At 40.2% G+C, this 26,948-nt stretch overlaps 1 protein-coding gene across 2 annotated transcripts in view; it reads right to left on the bottom strand.

Annotated features, from left to right (window-relative positions):
• The window catches only part of camkmt (calmodulin-lysine N-methyltransferase), a 110,045-nt gene that overhangs the window by 68,737 nt on the left and 14,360 nt on the right, over positions 1-26,948 (bottom strand). The window lies entirely within an intron of this gene.

Below are 26,948 nucleotides of genomic sequence, written 5' to 3' on the forward strand. Positions count from 1 at the left end.
CCTGACAGAACTGGATGAGTATTTATCATCCAATAAGAAAACACAGAAACCATCCAACAATAGGCTGAGCATTCTTTAAGTAACGGAACCGATCGAAACTCATCCACTGGTTCTGAGTCGTCTGAATTCTGGGTGTTGGAATACTTTTTTGATTCAACTATTCCTTCTTCAAGTCAAGAGAGCGTACAAAGAAAAGCTTGGAAAGAAAAAAAAAAGGGGTCCAAGAATTATGCCACTGATGTAGACAGGAGCTAAAGAAAAGTGAAGTGGAACCCTTAAAAACCAGCCACAAGGCTAATACCAAGATCATTCTCATTATACCATTCTGGGGTTGTTTATTTATTTGACTGCACAAATAATAAAAGGTCAAATGTGATGTAAGGTTCCGACCAAAGCTAAATTTACAAATAAAACTATTTACCATTCAGAGAAATACCGCGCTTACTTTCAGTTGCGGAGTTGAAGATGGACCTCCGACTGCTTAAAACAAGGTTTTGCGAGGAACCCCAACACACTGAGCGAGGAAGTACAAGACCTATCCACTACAGTGTTTCTTCCTCGCTGGTAGGATATAGCACTTATCTGCCTACTGCAGAGAGAAGAGAGCAGATAGCACACAGATGAGCTCCACTGCCAGTGTGTGTCTGAAGCCAAGTGTGGGTACAGGTACCTGTGTGTGCTCATGCTGTCTATGTGTGTGTTGTCCCTTTGCATGGGTATGATTTTATCCAAATATGTACTATGCATGCATGTGTGCATTTGCCATTCAGCGTACTGCGACAGATCATGTTTGTCTTCCTTTGCCTTTTCCACTTATCTTGTCATGCAAAGCCCTCTGTGTGAAGTTGTGAGATGTGAGTAGTGGCGTCTGACTGAGAGGAGATTTGAGGTGCAGTAATATTCAGGTTTGGGATCTCTCTCTCTCTCTCTCTTTCCTCTCTCCTTCTGTGGGATTACACTCAGATAGAAGAGATCTACCTTGCAGACTCCTGACAAGAGGCACAGCTATACTTGATACAGACAATCATCCAACACATGCCGCATTGAGGCCCGATCTGTCATAAATGCACAGAAAGTGACGGATTTTTTTTTGTGTGTGATGGTTTTCCAGGAGATTCTGTGCTCTGAAGGCGTACCAATGTGCAACAAGGTACTCTAATTCCCAAAACGGGCCTATATTCGCACATTTATGCAGCCTGTGGGCGTCCTTCACACCAACTTGTGCTTTTAGGTGTAGTTACATTATTTTCCTAGTGATTTATTGTGAACTAACTACAAAATTAAAGTCATTTTACAACTGCACCGGGATGTTTCCTTTGCAGAAATTCCCTAAACACAAAGGAGGTTTCCGTACCTGTACATGGCATCGTCATCAGCGTTCCACAAGAATTTTAACTCAATGCAGAACTCTGACCATGTTCCACATTGTTAAACTTTGACCACATTTTGGCTGCTATCTTCCAAAGCATTCATGTCCAATTAATTGGGTTTAAATCAAATATCAAAGTCTAAATTTTTTTAGAGCTCTGGAAAAAATTAAGAGACCACTTAAAAAGATCTGTTTCTCTGATTTTACTCTTTATAGGTATATGCTTGAGTAAAATGAACATTGCTCTTTTATTATATGAACTACTAACTACATGTCTGCAAAATACCGAGCAAAAAGTTTGTATTTATTTGCAGAAAATGAACAGTGGTCAAAATAATAAAAAAGATGCAGTGCATTCAGACCTCAAATAAGTCAAAGAAAACAAGTTCATGGTCATTTAGAATTTTTTTTTTATTCAGGAAGAGTTCAGAAATGATTTTTTTGGTGGAATAACCCTGAGGTTTTCAATGGGGTTCAGTGCAGTGGTCAATTTTGACCTGTTTGAGCAAAAAGCCTGAGAGTAGTGTTCTATTTATTTGCTCTTAATTAGGGGTGTGAAGATTGTAGATCATTTCTTTGTGTGACTGATGGTACCTACCAAGAGAATGCATGCTTCAACGTCCTTGAAGCATCGACGCTAGGAGCCTATGCACAAGGATTCATTATACAATGATAAAAGTGGTCTTCACAGTTGGACCAATAAAATTTTCAGTAAGGAGATAAGTGCTGAAGTCGGCCATTTAACGCCATTTATAGTAACTCAATAAATGCCGATAAAAATGATGACTTATACATATTAGTTCAAATTTTTTTTAGGTATATTACAGAGAAAATAAAACATTCTGCAGACATATTTGTGTTCCTATACCCCTGTGGTCAAACTGTCATTGTGTGCTTCTGTGACTGAAGGTGTTTATGTGGGAGAAAGGGAAGCGGAGAGAGTGGGAACACTGTGGGTCATCCGTCCATCTGTCCAGCCAATGGTCAATTTGGAGCCAGAGAATGGAGGCATTCAGTCAGGTAAATGAGTGGCAGGCGCCAAGTCGGTGTGTACGGGCTCATACGAGTGTGTGCGTTCACCTCCACTGAAAGCCGGCGGTAAGTCGGACCAACTCCATCACTCTGGATGAATAAGAACGGTGAAGGATGAATGGATGGGAAAAGAGTTGAAGGAATGGGAGAGGAGAGGCAGACGATGAGGAGTGACAGGTGGAGGTTATCTGGCCACAGAAAGGGAAGCAGGGAGCCACATTCGACAGACAGGGAGCTATTGAATATTATTGACTGTCATACAAAAAAAAAAAAAAAAGACCTGTACAAACAAACCGAGGCTGGATGAACACGTAACTCCATCATGGGGAGACTTCATGTCATGTTAGAGCTATACACTTATGAGAATAGTTTTTGGTTTCTCATAGACAAGAAAAATAAAAACCTTTTCTGCATTTCTGCTTTCTATTTTGAGTAAAAGCAAACGACACACAATCTCGGCATATAAAAAATAAAAAAAAAACACCTCATGACTTAGTAATATTTTTACTTGTTGAATAGAGCTAAAGTCAGGGTGGGAAAAAAACAACAACAAAAAAAAAACATTCCCCCTGAATTCAACCTGGATTTGAATCCTGAAGAAGAATGTCCGCCCTTTACTCCATGGCTTTGAGCCCAGGCACTTATGGCTTATACTTCAGGAAAATGGTCTGAAACAAACCAGCCAGTCTTCACTCGTGGCCTCGTCAAAGTCTGGACTTTAACACAATTGAGATGGTGTGGCATCTAAGCTGTTTCGTCTCAAAAAATCCCAAATGTGGCTGAATTAAAATAATTCTGCAAAGAAAGTTGGGTCTGGGTTTCTCCACAGCAGAAACCCTGTTATCAGCAACCAGTCCTGCAGTTGATAATAGGACTGGTTGCCTATTATCAAGAACAAATGCTTAAAATGGCAAAAAGAAATGGTTGACAACTTATTATTAGGTAGAGGGCAATTACTTTTTCCACATTGGACCAGGTTGGTTTAAAAAGCTTATTCCCTTTAACAACTCAATGGAAAAAAAAAAAAAAAACTGAACTGAAACTGTTGTTTGATTGATATTCAAATTTGTTTGATGATCTAAAACATTTACTGTGCGCAAAATAAGTGTTCAATTTTTTTTTTCTTCAGCTCAAATAATTCCAATGTGGCCTGATGAAAACCAGCCTCTTGTTCTGCAATTTAAGAAACAAAGCTGTTGAGAAACAATTTACTTCCTGTTTTCATACGTGGACAACACATAGACAGAAGCTGATGGTGAAATACAAAATATAGAAACAGACTCATATCTTTAAGTGCTCACTCAAATGCTTCAAGTTCTGCAAAATAACTTCCAGTTTTAGTTGACGAGTTTACTACGGCATAAACAGTCCCTAAAAATAAACTCGTTCTTTGTCTTTCCTTGGGTTTGCGCGGCCTGCCGTCTCTCTCGGCGTCGGTCGCCGCAACGTGCGTCTTTCCTCATTTCCCTCTCCTCCTGCGGGGTACTAACTGTTCATCTCTGTCATCTCATCTCTTTTCATTTCTCTTCCCATCTCTCTCCCTCCCACCTCGGGGCCACTCCAGTCTAAATGGAGTGATTAGTCTAAAGTGGGTGCTGTCAGTAAGATCATCCTAAGATAGAGTCCTATCTGGAATGACCCGAGCCGACAGCGGACCAGCTCCAGAGAGGCTGAGAGAAAGAGAGACACTATTAAATGTTCTATTTGTGACAGCCGGCTCCAGGCGGTGCCTCTCCTCAGAGCTCCATCTAGATCTCAGCTGTGAACGAGTCACCCGGTTTCTCTCCGTAGAGTTAATGTAGGTGGTGCAAAAAAATAAAAAAATAAATAAAAAAGGATGAGGAGAAGAGGTAAAGGATTGGGAAAAGCAGCGAAGAGAGGGTTCAAGTGAGGTGAAGTACATTAATGACATATGATTATAAATAAATATGACGCTGAGGATTAGAAGGCCTCTCTCTTTATCTCTCCTACTGCTGCTGATCAAAAGGTGATAAGGCTTCGGCAAGCTGTGTTTAGATGAAGAGTGGATGAGAGAGAGGGAGAGGAAAGAACAAAAAGGACATTCAATTTTCTGTCTGACGGAAGCAAATGAGAAGCTTTGTGTACTTGACTGCAAAAGACAAGTTTGCGTTTTGCCCATCAACGGACTATACAAAGACCATAGGCACCTCCTTTTTTTTTCCAGGATTTGCAAAACAAGACAGAGTCGACCTCAGTCCAGAGGAAAATGAAAAACTAACAACTGTAAAATCTTTGAAATTTGAATAGTTTTTTTCTGTGTCCCATTAAGCTTTGTTTCGTCGTTTACCTTCCTAACAGAAGACATATTGCTGTTTTCTTTCTTAACTTGCCAGACAAATGAGAAACAAAAGCAAAGCAGGGTATTGATTCCTTATACATAAATATAGTCTTTATCAAACTCAAAAAAGTGGATTTGAGTGCAAATTTAATGGAGTGAAAAATATACTTTGTGTTGATCCCTTCGATAAATGGGGAAAGATTGTTGATTCTGATCCTTGGCTGACTGACTGCTGAATCTTTATTTGTAAATGATAACTTTATCAATACCTTAAAAGCATATGAGGAAAGTCCTAAAATAAATTCATATCATCTCTCTTCCTCACATACAGGAAGCAATAAATTACAAATTATTCCCCCAAATCTCTAAAGTATTTCCTGAGTGCATACTGCTAAGATGATTTTAAGTTTTTCTTAAGGGATGTAACTAAATACAAAGCTCATATTTATGAAAGAGCCCATTATATCTGGCACACATTTACCAAAGACAGCATTGTATTAAAGCTAAACACATGACCCTATGATCTTTAGGGTTTTAGTTTAATGTTTTCTTTACTTTCAAGATCCCTTGTCTTAATTTTTTTCTTTCATATGTACTGATTTTCAGTTTCTAGTGGAAGACAATAGTCATGGTCCTCTTTTGAAAAACTTGTCTTCTCTGTTTTCTGTGTCGTTTCTTAGTTTCCTTGTCACATTTTTGGTTTGAATCTTGATCATTTCTTACGTTGGGTTCTTCAAGGCCTCTTTGTCGGTTTCATTGGCCCTCTGTCTGACCTCCAGTTCTTCTTCATGGGTTCCTCGGGGCTCTTGCAGGTTAATATAGACAAGTACATTTACTGTACACCCCTCATGCCTCATGTTTGAACAAATGGCCGCTCAAACAAGGAGCCATGAAATCAGCCTTGCACACTGTTATTTGTTTATTTGAAAAAAAAAAAAAAGATGATCCACTGAGATTGACTGCTGGCTCGTCAAAATGCGAGAAAAAATAAATAAATTCAACGCAACTCAAATGAATGTTTTCAGTCCCCACAAAACTAACTGGAAGAGGAAAGATGGTATGAGGGGGTTTAAGTGAGGTGAGGGTTAAGACAGGCTAACGCCAAACGCATTAATAAAATAAATTGTGACATATTCTTATAAATAAATATGGCGGCTAAAAGATTATGGAGGGTTTAGGTCCTCCATATGCCTCCAACCTCTACAGATGCATAAAGTACAAGGACGCAGCAGTACAATAGGCTGCCGAGGGCAGAGGCTGACAAAAGCCATTTCATCACGAGTTAACCTCAATCACAAATTAATCTGCCACAATAGCTTCCTAATCACATAATCCACAGAAATTATACAGACAACACCTTTAAATTATGATTGCACATCTGGAGGGAGGTGGGGATTAACACACAGGGACGAGAGGTGGCTGCTTAACCGGTATGTGTACGAGCGTGTGTGTGTCAGCTTTGTCCTCATAAAACCAATGTACCGTGGAGATTTGAGCTAGCTGCGCGCATACACACACACACACACACACACGCATTCACACACCTTAACACACCAGTATCAAGGTGTTTCTGTGCTATTTGGCCTGGGAGCACATCAGTAACTCTCCAAATCCCTCTCTGTTTGATGCATTGTGTGTGTTTGAGCGTGTGTGTGTTTTCTGCATTATGCGTGTGCGCAAACATCTTTATGTTTGTGTAAATGTGAGAACCACTCCTCCCGTGTGACAACACAAAACTGCACGCATCACGGCCGTGCTAAAACACTCGACACAGTGTATGATCTGGCATTTGCCCGCCCACTCACTGACACAAACACAGTGAACTGCAGTTGGTCAACAACTAAAGTGTGTTGTTATACTGGAAACCGCTTCTCTGTAAGGTATATTTCCAGTTATTGACCTGGGAATGTATGAAGTGGCTTGGAAAAGTATTAGCTAGTATTAACAGCCAATGTTTATTTTTCAGCTTGCAGCCATTTGTGTTTCAGGAAGGAGTTAGTCATGTAGTATTTGTTTGGTCATTTGATAGTGATGGTGATGCAGCACAGGATTGTGAGAATTAAAAAAGTTGGTCGTTTAATTAATTTTTTATTTTTTTTACCAGTGGTGGAAAACTAAGGCTCATGAATGTAGAAGAAGCATTTAAATAAGTGTAATTATTGTGCATAGTGATACCGCTTTCTGCCGTTCAGCAGAGCTAGCTAATTAGCCATCCTAGGTTAGCTAGCCTGCATTTTGATAAGCAGACATCCTGCTTTAGGCTTTTAGCATATCAACCATACTTTCAATGAAACGTCATGGACACTGTTCCAGTAGTTTCCACACCATGATGTTAGCATGATGATTCTGATTTATTGCTGTCACAATAAATTCCCGATAAAATGTTAAAAACAAAAAAAAAACAGTCTCTATTGTCAGGATTACTAATTTCACTATTTGAACTGTTTGTTCAAAGACCATCAATTAATATTGATACATTTGAAAATATGACTAAATGCAGGGACTGTGTGCAGTTTGGTGATACAAATCACTCTGCTTTATGTGATTGGTGCCCAAATGAAACGGATTACAAATGGATATGTTTTTCAACAACAGTATTTGTGCTTGTGGGGACATGATTGCTGTGTCATGCAGTCAAAGCCATACAGATACCTAAAAGAGAAGTAATTAATTGTTTGTATCTTCACTTTTATCATGATCACAATAGCGCCACAAAATAAAACCTCAACTCCGTAAAACCCACCCCGACTGACAACATCTGGAAACATACAGTAGCTCAAGCTGTATCATTAATCCTAATTGATAGCTCATCATTTTTACAATTATGCTCTACGTTTTGCTGCTCCACCACCTTAAATTCCAATAACGTCTGAGGTTTTTAATGCAGAACAAAATAAAGAAGATGAATCCTTTTGCAAACCACTGTTTACACTGTGTTGTTCATACAACTGGGCCAGTAAGAGGGAGAGGTAAACAGCTGATATTTGAGAGTGAGCACCGTGCGGTATAGTGCCAGAGAGAGATAAGTTTCCTTTCCTATGCATTTCCTTCTGCAGCCATCCAAATCATGTGCAGCCTGTGGGTGTCTAAAACCGAGCTCTTCAGTTAAACAAGGTGGGATTAAGGAGAAAGGATAAACTTTCAGAGGCAGGCACAGAGAGGGAACCCATCACGTATGCATTGAAAATTTCTTCTTCACTGCAATTATTCAAGAGTGGCTGTTTGCCAGAGAGGGATGAGCAACAGCAGAGGCAGCGAAGAGAGTCAGATGGTGGATTAACTGGAGGTCAGGTGGCGTGGGCAGGTATCACAGTTTACAGAGGCAGCGAATTTCAAAATGCCAGAACAAGAATATGTCCGAGCGGGTGTGTGTGTGCGTGCGCGTGTGCGTGTGTGTGTGTGGGTGGATGGATGAAATAAGCGGACGATAAAGGAATATGCTATGTGTACATAAGAGAGACTCGGCTGCTCAGGCAGATAAAAAAGTGTCAGTAGGTAATAAAACATTGGTGAACTGAAGAGGAGAGGGAGGGAGACAGGAGAAGAGGGTCAAACTTGAGAAGCAAGCAGAGTGGAAAGGAAATGGACAAGCAGGAAATTAAGTTAAAGCCAGCAGATAGACAAGATCCACAGTGTAAACAGTCAGAGGAAAAAAAAAAAAGGTTGTGTTTCTTGTTAATTAGCTTAGTGTCTGTGGGTGAAGCAGCTTAATTTTAGCGTTGGACTCTGGAGTTACTGATTTAATAATAGTTCCTAAAGCATGTTTAATTCACTGAGTTACTGAGTTGCAATAGTGTTAAATTTTTACAAAGACTTACTGAAATTGGGTTGATTTAATATGGTAAAAATAAAACTAATATAGCACATAGTTAATATAAGTTCCAAGCATTATTTATATACATGGCACAGCGTACAGTCACCGACAAATTGAGACAACTATGCACCAACGATCGTCTTCAAGACTCGTCTTTTCTCATCCATCTCTTTAAAATGCCAAACATGAATGGAAAAGGAAGCCGAGGATGTTTTAAAAGATTTAGGAATAAGTGAGGAAAAAGTACTTAAGGAAATTAAGGTGAGAGCAGCTAGAATGAAAGTGCAAAGGTTGTGACCCCAGAGGAATATGTATGAGGATCAACAGCATTAGGATTCGACCCATCACTTCACTTGATTAAAAATAGATACTTTATCTTTTTATTCCACACCGCTCTATCTTTTCACTCTTCCTAACTCATTTCACACAATGTATTGCATGCATAACAGAAATGTGTTTTACTTATATCAGAGATCTTTGTGTATTTCCTACATAGTGCTAAAACATCAGCTTCCAATATAAAGGACAAGAAAATGACAGGATTTTCTTTCTTTTTCTAAAGATACAAACAAAAACCCAGTTGTAACCCGTCTGTTTCCATTGACTTGTGGTCATTGAAGGGACTTTATTTTATGTTGCCACCCAGATAGTTTAGGACTGCACACACATAAAAACATTATGCTAGGTGGTGAGAGAACTCCCTTGTTAGTTAACCAGGTTGCTCTTGCTGCAGGCTTGCCTCTAAACATATAGAGACTACACCCGGCTGATGCTAAAAGCCTGACTTAGTCCTGCTAAATTTTGTATGGTGCTAATGTTTCACAGCCCGGCACAGATTGGAAAGCTCGAGTCTCCTGGGTGATATCTGGGTCAACAAAGGTTGAGGAAGCACTGCAACAGCCTTTCAACTACAGGTTCGTTTTCCACTTTCTGAATCTGTCATGTTGAAAAATGAACTGTGATCAACAGCAAAACATGAACAGGACTAGTTGAAGAAACATTGTGTTTTCAGCAAAAGTGGATCTTGTTTTTAACAGCTGACGGTGTAAAAGAGGCTAAACACACTTTTCAGTTTTGTATTTAAATCTTCCACTTTACAATCATTCACTGATTTGTGTTTGTCTGCCGCATATAATCCCAAATAAAATACATGAACATTTGAGGTCATAAAGTGACAAGTGAAAAAAAAAAGTTTAAATGTTATCAATGTAAAAAAGACTAGAACATGTCTATGAAGATTAAAAACCACTTCCACTACCAACTCTTTATCTTCCACGCCCTCTTTCTTTTTCCCTTTCCTTGTGTGACATGTCCTGTTAACATTAGTGATGCAGCTAACTGGAAAACCATCTGCTTCATGTCCCTCTTTAGCCCATTACATGGCTGTCTGACTGGAGCACTCACCAGGTGTGCATGAAACAGAAAACAGAGAGAAATCCACCAATGTAAAGCAGACGAGTAATAGGAATGTGTGAACTATGTCCTGATTGCTTCACATGACTGGTCCTCAGAGCTGTGCGCGTGTATGTGTGTGTGTGTGTACATGTTTGCTTGTGTGTCGGACAAAAAGGTTTGCCTCCGTATAATGGGGCAGCAGGATCTTGACAGTGTTGATTCGGAAGCCCCGCAGGGTGCCAGCATCGAACCCCCGCAACTACTGACACACACGCCTACGCACGGGGTGGGGGGGTGGGAGGTCCTCACTGTGGAAAAGCACCCCCGTTTTACCAACACAAATCACATCAAGTGATTAGACCCAGCGCTGTCATCGCAGAGACAGGTGGTGTGATGAAACAGGGCTGCCATCAAGAAATCACACGGCCAACAATCCCATATGCAAGGATGCGACCCACACAGGCGCTCAATCAAACACCAAAACACAGAGGGGAGCCATCAGGAAATCAGCGGCCAATCAGAATAATTTGAGCGGCGTGATGAAAGGTCTGTCCAATCCGTAGCTTCTGCTACCACAAGAGATCACGGTTATCACCACACTCACACACACACATCCTCCCAGCTCTTCTCCTGTGTGCATTCAGAAGCCTTTCTCTCCCAGGCCAGACTGCTCACCTCAGTGTCCGGTACCACTGTGCGATTCGTACTTAGGCTGAATCTGAATGAGTGATGTGTCAGTCAACCTAGTAGTGATCGTCTCCTGGACAGTGGTGGTTAAAGTCATGAAAGGACTCCAGCAGATTCAGTCAATCGAATGAACATCTAAACAGGTAAAAGGTTAAAGTTTTATGGTGGTTTATGTATTAAAAATTTAAATTAATAATAATAATAATAATAATAATAATGATGATGATAATAATGATAATAATGCACCTGTCAAGTAACACAGCAGGTATTTTTTTTGCTACATAGCAGCAGATGTTCCCATCACTGACAATAAAAAGTCAGGAAGTAGCAGCTACTTTCACCCGTAACACAAGTGAGTCTGACATAATGTGTTAAATGCTTTAAAAGGGCATAGTCATTCCTGGCTATTCTTCAGTTTTCTAAAGTAAAATAATTAAATGCACTCCACTGCTATACCCTAGTCATACTGCAAATCACTCTTGATTCTCAGTGGCACAGGAAAACAGGATGCCGTGAAAAAATAAAGCTTCTACAACATCTCATCACACGTTTGACAAGCACGATATGACCAACAGAGAAGCCCGACTCCCACAGATTTTTGGGACATCTCAAAAAACTTCACAGAAGCAGCGCAGAGGCTGACACAGTTCATGTTGACCACACACTGCTACTGAATTGATGCAATCATTACTAAAAAAAAAAATAAAAAAAAAATAAAAATCACAATACGCTGGAAATATCATTATTTACCATCATAATCTCAGTCGTTCCTGACCATCATGATTTAGAGAACCGACATAATAATGCCAGAAAGTGCCACCACACTTCCAAGCTGAGGTCGACGGCTTCTGTAAGTTTGTTGAAAAGCAACTGAACACAACATCTTCATTAACAAGGACAAGGACCCCCCAGGTTTGACAGTTTCTAAATATATGTGACTTCTAGACTAGTGTGATATTTCTATGTTGTTGTTTTTTTTCCTCCTCACAAAGTATTTTTGATTTATGCTACAGGGCGACGTATAGTCAGAAAATTACATTCGTTCAAACACTGTTGATGTTCTTGGGATTCGCATGCACAACTGTCTCTCAGGTTAACAAACGATGAGCTAAAAAAAAAACAACAGAAAATATCACGCGAGCAGGACTTGTATTGGTCCAATATGCGTGATGCTGAAAACGTTTCTTGTACATGAAAATGTCACCAGGCTTCCATCCAAATAAGCACTTTTGGGACATGGAGAAGCAGGACCATTATAGACAAATGTGCAAGAACAAAATTACTGCAACTGTGAGTAAATATGAACCAAAATCTCTGAGGGTGCTTTAGAGATTTTGTTGAATCTACGCCATGAAGAATTTAAAGAAGTTCAGACCGAGGTGTATCTAATAAAGTGGCCGGTGACTGCATATTGCCAGATTTTATTGCCACTTTTCACAGGAATCTTCAGGATATGGCTTACAGTGTGTGCGCGTGTGTGTGTGCATGCTTCGGCTGGACTGAGTCTCCCAACGACCACTTTAATGCACTAAGATGTTGTCAAGCAGGAATGTTATTGATGTTTCTACGGCAACCCAGGGGCTTGAGCCGAGGATTATGTTGGGAGAAGGGAACGAGGCGACAAGAGTGAAAGGGGAGCAGAAAGAAAGACTGGGACTACACAAAATACACTGCAGATGTAAGTGAGCAAAAACAGCGCAGGCTATTTTTTTTGATTCAATAAATTTTCTGTTTCAGTGAGGGGAAAACCAAGCTCAACAGGAAAGTGGCAAAAAAAAAGGGTAAATTGGTACACCAGAAAATAAATCAGCATAGAAATAAATGTCGATACTCACATGATGAAAGGTTACTATATAAAACCTTCCAAACATAACTAATTCCAATGAAAGACGGCACTCAACTGGATGTTTTGTTTTGTTTTTCTGTGATTTAGTTTCACTAAGAGTTCGCGGCATTCAAACATTTTGCCACATGAATCCCCATTATCTATCAACCTTGACCAGATACACTAAAGCTGATTGCTGTTGGCTTAATTAAACACAAATACGTTTTTGTCTGCGCAGAGCCACACGCAACCTTGATTCAAACCAAAACGTTTCAGAACGTTGCACAGATCACGCAAGTGTGCCAGGGCCTCAGCTTCAAGAATGAATAGAAGCAAATCTTTTGAAACCATGTGAGTCAAATGTGTACAAAAAAAAAAAGCTCAGGCGGCTGCAAAGCGCTGTGAAATGAATGATGCGAAAATAAGGGGCAGAGAAACGGAAAGTCAAATGAACAATGACGACCAGAGACGCGGAGAAGGAGAGAAGTCCCAGTTTGAGCATTGCTTCGGGTCCAGCTGGCACAAAAAGATGTTCGCAACCGTACGGGCCCCTTTCAATTTCCCATTTCCGTCGTTCTCGCTGACACACAAACACGCGGGACTTAAAATACACTCACTGTCTGTCTCCCGCTCCCTTGTTCTTTTTCAGCCTGTCCCACATCAATCAAATCTACTCCCAAAATGATCATCTGTTTAAGGCAGATTATCTTAGGGAAAGCCATCTATCGAATTACAATAACACTACTTTATCCACCTAGCCAGACATCATCCCTGGAGTGACTTTGAGTGTGTGCGTGTGCATTTGTCCGTTTGTGTGCATGTAGTCAGAGGAAAAACGTCCAGTTCATTTTTGTCTCTGGATGCCAACGTGCATGCATGCACAAACACTACTCTCCTAAAGCAATTCCATCAAATCTTCTGGTTGCATGTGGAGATTTTAAGTGGCGTTTGGATAATGATGTTTCAGGGCCGTCTATGCATTCTTTTCAGACCAGGTAGTAAACATAACCGGAATCCCAACGAGGCATCGGGATCTGGATCAGTTACTAAAATACCAATGTTTTTAAAATGTTATAGCGTTTCAATTTACTTTAATAAGAATGCAGAGAGAGTTCCAAAATCACCTGAGCTTAAAGTTAGGCATCACTGCTTGTCCCCCACCTGTTGCTGCACACTGCAGCTAAGCTGGTTGAAAGGTGGCTGCTACACCTTTGCCTTTTTGACAATTAAGACAAATTAGACTGTTTATACATCGAGATACAGATTATTAAATCACTGTCAGTCAGGGAGGAGGAGATTGGTCGTTTCAACCTTGGCAGTTTTTGTTTCAAACTCATATTCGTTTTGCATAATACTGCCGACTCCTGCAGGATGTTTCATCATGTGTAAATTAATTCTCTCTCGAGAGAATCCTCTGTGGAATATTTCATGGTGATCTATCAGCTTGTATCAGCAAGGAGACCTTTTTGTACCCACTTGAAAGTAGTTTTCTGTATTCTACTCCAATTTAACTGGAAGTAGACATGGTGTTTGGTGCTTCCTAACCATTTATGGTTTGGGACCACCCATGAATATTAAACTGTGAATACTCGCACAAAGCGTCACCACAGAACCTTCCTCTATCACCACTACTGCTCCCAACAAACTCAATAAGTCTTTACATCCATCCAGGTTAGTAAGGATGACCATTGCTGATAAACAGTTGTTTCTCCTTGTGCAAGCAGCTGCATCACTTACACAATCATGATCGACCACACCCTTCTTGACTCTGATTGGTTGTTTTTGATCCAGCTGTGCATTTCTGCAGATGACAGTGGGATCGCTGGGAGGAGCCAGAGGAGCTTGATGTTTTCGCAGATGTCTCATATTATACTGTCACGAAATACTAAACGTTTTAAGAAATATGTAACATAGTTTTATAAAAGTGACATACTGCAGCTTTAAGGTAGCACTACGTGTCAAAATTGAAGTTGGAACGCTACGAGCAGCATGTTTAGACAGCAGCCACACATCAGCTGGCTCCTTGACCAAATAGTCTGATTAACTAGCCAGCTAACATTAGCTCATTCTATTTCTGCTGTTCTACAAAGAACAGCAAAAGAAAGAAATACTCATGCAACGGGCACTTAAACTAATATTATATAAACTGTGTGCTAATCTATAACGCTGCTTATTTCTATATATCTAAATTAACACAACTATTTATACTGTATATGTTTTATTTCAGAAGATTAAAATCTGTTTTCTATGTGCAGAATAGATACAACTGACACAATATATCTTCACAAGTGAAATCTATCTGATGACAGATCATCCAGCTGTGGTCAGCATCTGACTGGTGAACTAATTGCAAGCTATGATTTATGACCCTAAGACATGAAGGTGAGCGCTTTGAGTCCGACATTCTGTAGTACTGCTACTTGAGGCATCTATTTTGAGGGAAGAATGGATGTAAATGTTGAATTGAGTTGAAGGTGTTGATTTGATAATTAAGCCTGAGAGACTGGTCAAATACAGATACGGCACAGTTTGAGATTCATGAAACTTTTATTCCCTTAACAAAAACACAAAATGTTAGAACTATGCTTTATTTACATTACAAAGCTCTAAAATGAGATTGACTGATTAATTAATCGATTGATTAACCTGATCTACAACATTGTAGACTTAGATTCTTTAAAAACACACTTTTGTCACAGTGAAATTCTGTTTCATTAAAACAAGAAGAATATTTTTCCCATTTCAAACTTCTCAATCTTGTGAACCCAGCATTATGTCTATTCTCATATTGTGAGTAGACTCTAATACTGCACCAACATGTCTGTAGCGATATCACTCATTTATCTAGTATCAAGAACCCACCGTAGGTCTGTTGACCTAACTCTTATATTTATACCCAAAGTATTGAAATTGACAAATGATTTGTGGCAGTCTTTCACACTGATGATTATTTTTGACATAAAAATTTGCATGGGCTGTCCCCTCGCACTCTTTGTAGCTAAACCATTAATAAGGTGGAAACTGAACAGGAAACGTGTATTTCTCAGAGTTTCCACCTGTTAGTCATTTAGAAAAAGTAGACAAAGGGGAACGCTTTCAGGGCCATCTCAGAAAAAGTATCTGTGGCATCACAATAAAGTTTAGGAATGTCGCTTGAACGCGATGTAACTCTGTTTATTTAAAGAAACATAATATTCAGTTGATATTTCAATTATTCTTTTCTATCAAGTCATATTATGAATTAGAAAATTCCTGTCTACTGAACATTTGATGCCTTTAGTAAGGAGCGGCCTTGATTTCAGCTTACACTGAAGTCACATTTCAAGTGTCTAAAATGTGTTTTTGTCAGGTAACCTTCCAGCAAACACCTTCCCCATAGTGAAGCCCTAAGCTGAATTAAACAAGATGTGTACACCTTGATTAGAGGTTGCAAATAAACAAAGATATACAGAGCCCTGAGATGGGTGTTAACAAACAGCCTGCCTAATTCCTGAGACAGAAAGTTATTCTGACTTGTAATTACAAGAATTTTTCTTGTTGTTGCCAGCGCCACTTAATAAAAAGACAAGCAGAGAGTGACTGGACGCGAATGTGCGCGCGCTTCTCAGCCGAGGGGCCTTGTGCTGCGGGCGCTCTCCGCGAACAATCAAAACAGCTCAATTTAGGCTTTATCTGCAGCTCAAGCACACACATGCGCATGCCCACACACACACACACAAACACACACTCCAAACGGAGCTGAAACAAAAGGATGGTGGCGTGAGGAAGGCAGGAAGAAAGCAAGGGACATTACTGGTGTGCTGCAGTGATGATGCCAGCAGTTTGGAAGGTCAGGTAAAGTTGGATTTTGATGCATCCTGCACCTGATCGATATCTTACCCTCTTTCCCTTTCTTCCCTTCAATCCCTTTCTTCGCCTCATCCAGGAATACTAAGGGGCTGCTAGTATCGACTGATGACTACCAAAAGCAGATTCATAACAACGGGTCAATCAATTAAAAGCACACATAAGAGCAAGCATCAGAACCAATATGTAGTGAGTGACAATGTGCAATCAACTGGTAGCCGTTTGTGCAGAACTGATTCCAATGACACACAATAAATGAAATAAGGACAGAACAAAGAAACAAATTACAAGTGTTCCTTGAAACTCCTAAATGGCAGCAGACAGGTAAAAAACAAAAATGAAACACTCACAACTCCTTACAGAAGATTCCTACAGCTTGCACATGTTTCACAGTTACATATTTTGTCCATTTCCCAGGAAGGAAAGGTTACAGTTGTTCATAGAGATGTTCCGAGTGCGCTTGAGGCTGCAAAAAGTGCAGCCACTGCTCCCACCCTCAGGCTGAAAGTGGTACTGCAGGTGGGAGAAGACCCTCACCAGCCCTCAGCAACGTCTATGAAGTCCCGAAACATTTCTTAGACTTAGATAAAAGTGGTCCATCGAAGTGAGCAAAGAGAAATAAACACTGTTGTATTTACGTGTTCATAGCAACCTCTTTTTATTCTCCAGTTTGCCCAAAGACCATTGCAAAAGAATCCTTATTACGTTTTGTCATGTTTTAAAGTCAAACTTAAGTGTCTTTAGTTTGCTTTAATCTGATTTCCCTCAAAATAAATGCTAGAAAACCAACTGACTTAGCTGGTTTCCGTATTAGTGAGTACAGCACACCTGTGAGTGTAATTTAATCTCGGTAAATACAGATGTTCTGTGAAGCCCCGAGAGATTTCTAAACAGAGAACATCATCGAGAGCAGGGAACACAGCAGACACACCAGGGACATGACTGTGAAGATGTTTAAAACAAGATTAAGTTCTAAAACAAATAATTTATAAGATTAGAAAATGTCAAGAAGAAAGCTTAGAAGAAGGATTTTGGGCATGGATGTGAAAAGTGATGGGAAGATGGATGGTGCCAAATGCAACAAATACAGGTTTATAGAAGAAGGAAACATTAAAAAGACTGTGAAAGACTTGAGATGGGTCAGAAGTTCACCTTCCAGCTAAAAACATACAGTCAGATCTGAAGTGGAGTGGTTTACATCAAAGCAGATTCATATGTTAAAATAAACCAATCAAAGTCCACATGTAAATCCAATGGAAAACCACTGGGAAGTTGCTGTCCAATAGAGGCTCTTCATCTAGAATAACTGCAGCAATTGCAGTGAAAAGTTGCTACACAAAGTATTGTGTCACAACGTTGGCTGAATGTATGTGCATGGTGCACTGTTCAGATTACAATGGACCCCCACGTAATTATAGTTCAGTATTCAAGGATTCCCCTTTTCACAAATCTTGATTGGCTATGCCCACTTAGAGCAGATAAGGAAGACTACTGTAGTGCCAGCAAGGTTTCCACTGTGAATATTATGGAGTAACAAGGTGTATTTGGTGTTTAAACTACTAAAATAAATCATTTTGAGCATACATAAAGAAATTCATGAAACTTTTTAAACAAATAATTACAAATAATTTGCATAATTTCTTTTCACTTCACAAACAAGCACTAGTTTCTGGTCAGTCACATAGCATCACAATAATACAAACACAAAGTTTGTCATGGTAATGTGATAAAATATGGAACAGTTCACAGAGTATGTGTACTTTTGCTTGGCACTGTAGCTGTTTAGGCAACATAGACCTGAAGAGAAACAGACTCAGACTTGTGACTCAACCGCTTCATGGTAAACACACTGGACATCTTGGACTCCTACAGACATTAAAGTGCCTGACTGCTGTTCCAAATCAAACCTTGTTGAAGATTCGGTTGACTACATCTGCTGCAGCTGCTAGAGCAAAACAAAATACAAAAAAAAAAAAAAAAAAAAAAAAAAAAAAAAAAAAACCTCAACTCAAGAGGCAACCAGCCCAAAGAGGAGTTCACAGTAACAAAGCTGACAAAATAAGAACCAGACAGAAAAGCATAGGGGAAGTGAGAGCAACCACCCAGACAGATACATACAATGCCTGAAAATTATGTCAATAAACAGAGCGTATTCACAGTAAGGGGCTAACAATAGTGTTCGCTTGTGTGTGGGTGTGTGTCCTTCAGGGTGCAGTCAGACTTGTTATGGCAAAGGCAGTGCTTCTGGAGGCTCCCAAGTTTGTTCCTGAATGATTGTCCTGAGCAGGAAGTGATGTCACAGGTTTGTCCTGGTTCCCTCAGACGTGGGAAGTGGATTAGAGCGGGAGAGTGGAGCGGCTGGCTGTTTGCCTGCTCATCTGTTGCAATCTGCCAAAACACAGCTAGACGGGTCATCAGGTGAACGGGCCGCACACCTCCAACGAATCTACCGCAGAACAGAAGGCGACGAATGAAAATCAATTTGAGCAGTTATGAATTAGGTTGTGCACTGAATTCACAAGAAGACTAATCTAAATTATTTAATAATAGCGCTTAGTGCTTTCGGTTCAAACTCCTGAATTCCTCAGCATGGATTCTGTTTTTGGTCAACGGCATCACATGAGAACGTTAATAAAGCATCGAGCAGCACAGACAACGAGCAAAAATGATGTTTCGCATGTGCAGCACCCACTCTTTGCCTCTGCCCTCTTGTACCTCTGCATGTCTATGTGCATGTGGTTGAGTTCAGTTCACCTACTCTTCTCCACAAAATGACGACGGCGCAGTGGCTAACAAGCACTTGTTCTCAATTTGACGGCCCAACAAGGGCTTAATGAAAAGTCACATAACAATGGAGAGGAGAGGGGAGTACTGGAGCCCCGTGAAACAATGGCTTGTCACGCTGATCTTCCACTCCTCCTCTCATTGTGGCATAGATAAACAATGCCAACATCCACACCCATCCGAGCTTTTACCGTGTGCCATGTTACAGAAACGACAAACGATTCTTCTAATGGTTAACAGGTTGGGAATTGCTTTGAAGTTGTCCAAAACGAAGAAGCAAAACTTCGTCTTTTGCAGACAGTCCACAGTCACACGCAGGCAGTGTTACTGGCTGTACGAGCAGGGTTTGATGACAGCCCCCTAACAATAGGGAGCAGAGCAGCCCAGCTATCTGCCTGTCAAACAATGAAGGGGGTACTGCTGAAGAGCTTGTCAACACCAATACATGTAAACACCCGCCACAGACACACTGAAAAAATCATCACAAAAATAAAAAACTCGAGCTGTGAGCACATGTACATGTACATGCCAACAACCACACACACACACACACACGCCCACATTCATTCTACACGCACACACACACACAAACAGGATAATTCAGAGCGCTGCCATTTATGTGAAGAGCGCTCTGTTTTTTTCAGACTCTGAGTGGAAGTGAATTTGCTTTTTCTGTCGAGTGCAAGTCAGGTTGGATTAAACAACACTTGGCCAGTAGTGATGGGTTATCGCTGTGCATCTGCGTGTGCATCTGCGTGTGCATTTGTGTGCGTCGGGACGGTGATGATGCCCGCAGGCGCCCGGATTGGATGCAGGCAGATCTACAGACAGTCCTCCACCCCTGTCAGGACCCATCTCTCTCTCTCTCTCTCTCTCTCTCTCTCTCTCTCTCTCTCTCTCTTTGCCTCCTCTCTCAAGGTGTCCTTCCACTGTTTTCTTGCTCGTCGTTTTTCATGTTTTCATCTGTGCCGTGTTGCTCACTCCACTCAGCCGCTCCCATTCATTCGTTAGGGCTGCTCCTGTGTATCGTCTACGCTTTGTCTCATCAGTCGGCATAAAAGGAAAATTTGGCTTCTAGTCTAAGAATCTAACCTTTGACCAACAAATCTAATTTCTTTCTCTGGTGTACAACTGTCAACTATGAAACCTCTTACTTACTACTCAGTATTTACATAGTTTTTTCTGTTTCCGCTTTTTCTCTCTTTGCAGACTAAGTCTTCTAAGCTTAGACAGGCTTTTATTTAGTTGAGGCATGAAAACAAAGATTCTATGGTGTCGAAAGATAACTGTTTTAACAACAGGCATTGCATTATGAATCGAATCTGACCACTGCATTGTAATTTGGGTGAATCTGAATCTGCCAAATCGAAACATTTCCATGCTAATATAATCAAGTATGATCACCTGGTGGGAACAAAATGGGGCTAGGTACCCAACTAGCTCATCACACTTGTTTGTGTCCATTAGGAGTGTGGAAAATGAAGGAAATTGTCACAAGAAATGCAGACAATCGGTACGCTTGGCTATGAAATCTCAATCATCCACAGACAGTGTCCTTGGAGTCTGAGTGAGGTCATACACAAAACACTTCAGCCTTGTCCTTAAGAGAAAGTAACAGAGTTGCAGTTGTCCAATCATTGTCCTGCTAAATGTGTGTATTTGGTTCATTGTAAGATAACATCTCTTCTTCTCTTTCCCCCACTTCAGCTCATTTGTTGTTCAGCGAATCCATCCAAAAAGCTGCTGAGCTGGACACTCTTGGTGTCACACATATCTGTGAGCGATCAACTGGACAGAGTAAAGGGAGCTGCAAAAATGAGAAGTTATAAAAGAAAACATATTGAACGACCAAGGAGTCACCGGTAGATAATAGTGCAACTAATTTTGTCTGAATTGCAGTTCAACGGATAGTCAAGGAAAATGATCATGACACAGCACCTGATCCTGTGCAGCATGGTGATTTTATGTGAATGCCATACATACTTAAAACAGTCACAACTCTTGCATTCTAGCAAATGTGTGCATCAAATATAAAACAACACCATAACACCTCTCCAAGACTCTGAAGGAGCCTAATCTGAGTCCAGTCTGTCACTGCTTGTGGGTTACACTTGCTAAAGTTAAGGGAAATGTATTTTCCAGGTATTTTTCCAAGCTATTTTCTTGGGTGAAATGATTTATTTTGTGATCCCCCCCCTATCAAATGTAATATGAAGCAATTCTAAATAAGTTTCTTCAGTCCTATTTAACTACACGAACCTGCTTTAGCTCAACTACTGCTTGATGTGGATCAAAATTAAACAGATGAAAAAAATACAAATGTACATTAATGTTTCCATTGTGTGTATTTGTGAGGTTTGACCCTGCAAATACTAAGATTCAATGGCGCATCAGAGTACTAGTTGTGTTTATGTGTTTCATTTTGGTGTAATGTGTGTACATGTGTGTGTTTGTCTCTGTCCCATTGAGTCTAATGGTCCCTGGAGGCAGGCCAGCGTCCATCAGCAGACAGCAGGCATTAGTGCTCTGCCCGAGTATCGATGGACCACCGGTGCTTGACAGCAGGCCCCTCCCTGCAGTCTCAGGACAAGATGGGTATATGGATGGCTGTGCGTGTCCGCGCGTGCTTGTGTAATAGACACAAAACGTTTTGATCCAGCTATGTATACGCACGGAGGGCAAGAGATGTCTATGTGCGTTTTAGAGACTGATATGTTTGCGTATGAACCCTGACCTCAGGCTATGTGTCACAGCTCTCTCTGCGTGTCTATATGTGTGTGTGCCAGAATGAGGGGTCGCCCGGCTGTCATCGATCTCACACACACCAGGCCAGCACTTAACACTTGGACTGTAGCGACTAATACACTCACACCATCTATTACGTCCCCACTGGAGGCACAGCGTGTGTGTGCGTGTGTGTATGTGCGCCCATGGCCTACTGCCAAACGCATGCTGCTGTTGTTCAATGGCAGCACAATAGATTACACATATAAGAGTGTAATGATATATCTCTATTAGACATTCCCCTCTTCCATGTCCTCTCTTCTCTGTTTTTCTCCATCCCAAAAATATTCTCTGCTGTGCTTGTATGACGCCCAAATTCATCTAAATGACTGGATTCTTGAGGTTTAATTTGAGACATACTTACAATAAATAAAGAAAGTCCTAGCTCTGGTGAAGACGTGTTTTTATTTGCTTGACTTCTGTATGAATTGGCCTGCATTCTTGTCACACAAAGGTGTATATCTAACTGTCTGACCTCAGTACAGACATGCATTCTCCAAAGTGCTCTATAAGAGTTTCTTTCAATACATATAGAGCATTTTAAAAATTCACCAATGATTACCACTTGAGTGCTTTAACAAAGAACAAAAGAGGAGCACTTGTAGCCATGACGAGTTCTTAGTGTGCTATGATAAATACGATGGAGAACTGTAAAAAACCGACAATGAGGAGAAATGATGCAAAGGACACAAATTAAAACATCTAGACGCAAAATAAATAAAACAACATACAACAGCTAGACTTCAGAGAGATGTGATTAAGCAATGCTTTTACACTGACATGGTGTTTGATGTACGCTTAAAGTAATTAACAACAGTGTTTTGTTGTCCAGCTTCAGACAAAGACAACACTGATAACACATTTTCTTGCACAAACCTTATTGTTCATAAAAGAACAGCGCAGCTGATTTGGATATAACATACATACAGTAATTAGCAGCATGTGAACACTGCATATTGGTTGGAAATGTGCAGATCTGTGGCCGGTTGAAGCAGAAACTGTTGTTGCCTGAAAGAGAAATTGTTTGCAGTTTCCTTTGGATCTGCTAGGGTGCAAGTACAGACTTATTTATTCTGGTTCATCCCATAGCTGCTTGAATTAGAGAAAGCATGAATCTTTGGACGTCAAGTCATCACTTTGAGCTGACTTCTTTATTATGCTTCAACTCAGTTTTAACTCACCGTTGGTCTAATATCTAACCTGTGGAGAAATTTTTATCATACATGCAGATTCTGAGACATCTTTCTTTTGTGCAATGCACATCTTAGTCTGGCGATCACAAGGTATTACTAGGCCAAAATGGCTACATATTCCTCAAAGAAGGACTATCTCTTTTATAAGCTTCTTTATCTTCACAACTAAAAGGTGCGTTGGTTGCCAATGCCACAGGTACAGATGATCTTCAGAGCATAGCTCCTGAATCTGTGACATAGGCTTTGAACAAGGCCCATTCAGATACCATGTCTACAACCACCCTCGAAAACTGTGAGAAACTGTGAGATTGTGATACCAAAAAAAAAGGTATCAGTTGAAGGGTCTCTTGCTAGATTTTTCTGATTTACCCTCATGACTCATTTGAGTTTGCTAGATCGTTCAGGCAGCCTGCCTGCATCCAACTCACTAGCAGGTGGCAATCAGTTGACGCCTTTGACTCTCTTTTGACCCAACTGTCCAAAACTGCATGGCAAGGTGTTTGTAATTTACAGAAATTAAATAACAAACCACTGCTCACATTTAGATCAGGAGGGCTGTTTTTCCCCCCATCACACCTCTTGAGGGGACTCAACCATTGCCCACATTGCACTCAGTATACCAGAATCTCAGCAGAATCCCAAAGGCCAACTTGTTAAAGACATCATCCAAAGATTTAAAGAAGACCACAAAAACAGTCAAAAATTCCTCTTTTATGAATCAAAACTACAAAAAAAAAAAAACAACCCTCCCACTCCCAGTCCTCCCAATCAATGAGAACATCGACACTGACGCAGAGAAAGGGGCTTGTGATACATTGAAAACATAATTTTTCAATATTTTTCTTAAAGACCACAAAGACGATTCTGACTGCACTAAAGCCACATTCCTTACTTTTCTCTTACCTTTCAAATAATCACAATGTCCTCAGCATGTCCGCTGAGCATTGGGAACTTCAGGACAGTAAGAGGCCATATAGGTGATCAAGTATATAATTGGCAAATAATTGATAATATTACACCTCATCCATTACTGAATCTAAGCAGTTCATTGTTCTTCTCAGGTGAATTTGAGGTTCATATCTTGATTGTAATGAGTAGTTATTTAAACCACCAATTGAATAATTCACTACTTTTGTTAACAGTTAATTACGCAGATGTACTTAATAAAGGATCCAGTGACAGAATTTGCTTTGTTTCCTTGCTTATTTGTGATTGTGGAAAATGTTCTTCGGTATCAACAGTCTCAGGCTCAAAGGTTTAGTGGTCCATTTTTACAGGATTACATGGGTTAAAACATCATTCAGCTAAACTCTAGAATAGTGGCTAGCAGTAAGTATAAAAAAGGCTTTAATATAAATGCCCATTATTTGCTAGGCTAGCAAGCCTCTCATCACACTTACCCAGAGGCTACAGTCCAAATGAAATGATCATTTTAGCTATGTGTGTGAGTGTGTGTGTCTTTCTCGCATCCACTTTCACTTTTTTTATGTTTATCTTCATGACCTTGTCCTTTTTCCCCCATGGAGGTAAAGGACAAGGGTAGTAAAGGGAGAAGATAAGGGTTGATGGCCATGGCTGCTGGGGTTTTTTCCTGTGTGCTGGAGAGGGGCACTGAAGAATACCAGGAAAAAAAAAAGAGAGAGCAAGAGAGACATACAGGGAGAGACAGGAACCTTTGGGCCATAGACCAAGTAGTCTCTTAAGTGATCTGATTATTGTGCCTGAAAACATCAGTGACCAAATGCAGAATGGTTACTAATAATACATCCATTTAGCCTGACCCTACAAACACATGGGCAACTTGTAACGCACACACTGAACGGAAGCAATGACAGGGCAAATGTGTATGTTTGCAACAAAACAAAGGTTGCTTTCCTGTCTCATATTGCCAAATGATTAAAAAAATAAATAAAAATGGAACGGAAGGGAAATAAAAGCATAAAAAGAGATTGAGGAAGTCCCTCCTGGGTCTGCTCGTGTAATTTAGCAAACATGCAAAAGTAAATGACACTTATTTTCAATTGATCAGCTAAGCGCTCTGCTGTACACAGTATGGAAGTGTGTTGGCAGGATGAGAATGTGCTTTGAATGGCAATTATTGATCATCTTTGAGCCTATGGCCCACTTAGGACACGCCATGGCTTTTCCCTCACATAGAGGATCCCGCACATAGACACACAGAGTCACAAATGGTAAAATATAACAAAAACAGAATGACTCAAAGTTTTAAAAAAAGAAAGTGGTCAAGGAACAAAAACTCATTTTAAAAACATGGAATAAGTCAGAAAAGATAAAAACTATTAATTAAAAGCTGACTATTATTTCACCCTATGTGCTAATTGCAATTTATGTTACAGAAATTGACAACTACTAGAATTTACTTACTTTCAAACTAATTTTTCTTCTAACATTCAGGTCCCATTATGACTATATTTTAATTAGACCACTAGTTTAGGAGAAGTCTTTGGATAGCTTCGTTTTATATCTTCAGTCAGATGTTTACATACACATTTTATATTTTTCTTTTCTTTTTTGGAAAACTTTACACCTACAAGTTTTAAGAAATTGAAACAAGTTTTCATTTAATGCATCACTACAAAACTATACATTGGCAAAACTTGTAGATAACCCCTACTGACATTTGATCAGCTGTCCTTTAGCAAACTTTACGTACTTTTAGTTATCAGGATCAGGATTTGGTCATTATTTTTTCTGGCTATTTGAAAACTTTTCTCGTCAAAAATGGTCTCATTTATTTAACATTACTGATTTTCTAGTACAAACCTGGCTTTTAAACATTAACACTTAAAGCATGGACGAGTTTGCAGCCACTTCAGGCCTTTCGTTAAGTGGAAATGTCTTGAGAACTGAGTCGGCATCGGACAAGAAAAAAATCCTCAGCTACAAGGCGGGATACCTCAGAGCCAGCTGAGTCAGAGTCAAATGCCTTCTCGGGGAAAAAAAGAAATGATGGTCAGGCTAGACCCTAATTTAGTCATGATGACAAAGTATGCCTGCATGAGTCACATTAAGGCATTGGAACTTAGGAACATTGTAATAACTACCAAGCATAGTGCTGCTAGCATCATGCCGAATGTTATTGGTGCTGCTGCAAAATGGATCTAATAATGAAAATGGAGGAAGAAATGTTCAAGTTATTCTCAACTCAACAGCTAGATGGCTGAAGCTCGAACACCACTGGGATGGATGATGAATGTCAACATTAAGCTTCTGGACTGGCTACAAAATCAACTATATTGGAAATGAATTAAATATATCTCAAATTCAGATAATATGCAGGAGCCAGGACGCTTCCACATGTTTTAATAAGACTTTTATGTTGTTTTGAGCAATCTTGTTTGGATCGCCTCTCTAAAGCTGACCTCTGTCACCTTAAAAAAAAAAAAGCAGATATATTGTCATCTCTATTCTGACAAGTGCTGGCACAATATCCATAGCATTTCTCTTGGTTCAGTGTCCCACTTTGAAAAGGAAGAGCAGGACACGGCTATGATAACTCGGATGCTTAGAAATTGATGGGACCACGCACACAAACACACGCAGGACCAGCAGAGTTATAGAAAGACTTAGAGCACCCCCAGCTGGGGGACAGCGCTGGCAGAAAGAGACAGAAGAACATACAGAAGCATTGCTGCAAACAGAAGTTGGAGATCGAGCACGTACAGTAATTTGTACTCATTACAAAGTGTAGTATTTATTCATCCGCTCCCGCTCCCAGATTAGGCACTTCATACCTCTTATGTGTTTGTTATGTAGCTTATAGTGTTTGTCTAGTGCAGCTATAGCTGAGCAAATGTTTTCCCACACAGAGTCCAAACAAAGGCCAGGTGACATGCACACATCTAAACAAGCGCAAACACGCACCATGAAAGAGGTGCAATTAGAGCATCCTACTCCAA

Source organism: Gambusia affinis, linkage group LG13, assembly GCF_019740435.1.
Source record: "Gambusia affinis linkage group LG13, SWU_Gaff_1.0, whole genome shotgun sequence".
In the NCBI taxonomy this organism is placed as follows: Eukaryota; Metazoa; Chordata; class Actinopteri; order Cyprinodontiformes; family Poeciliidae; genus Gambusia; species Gambusia affinis.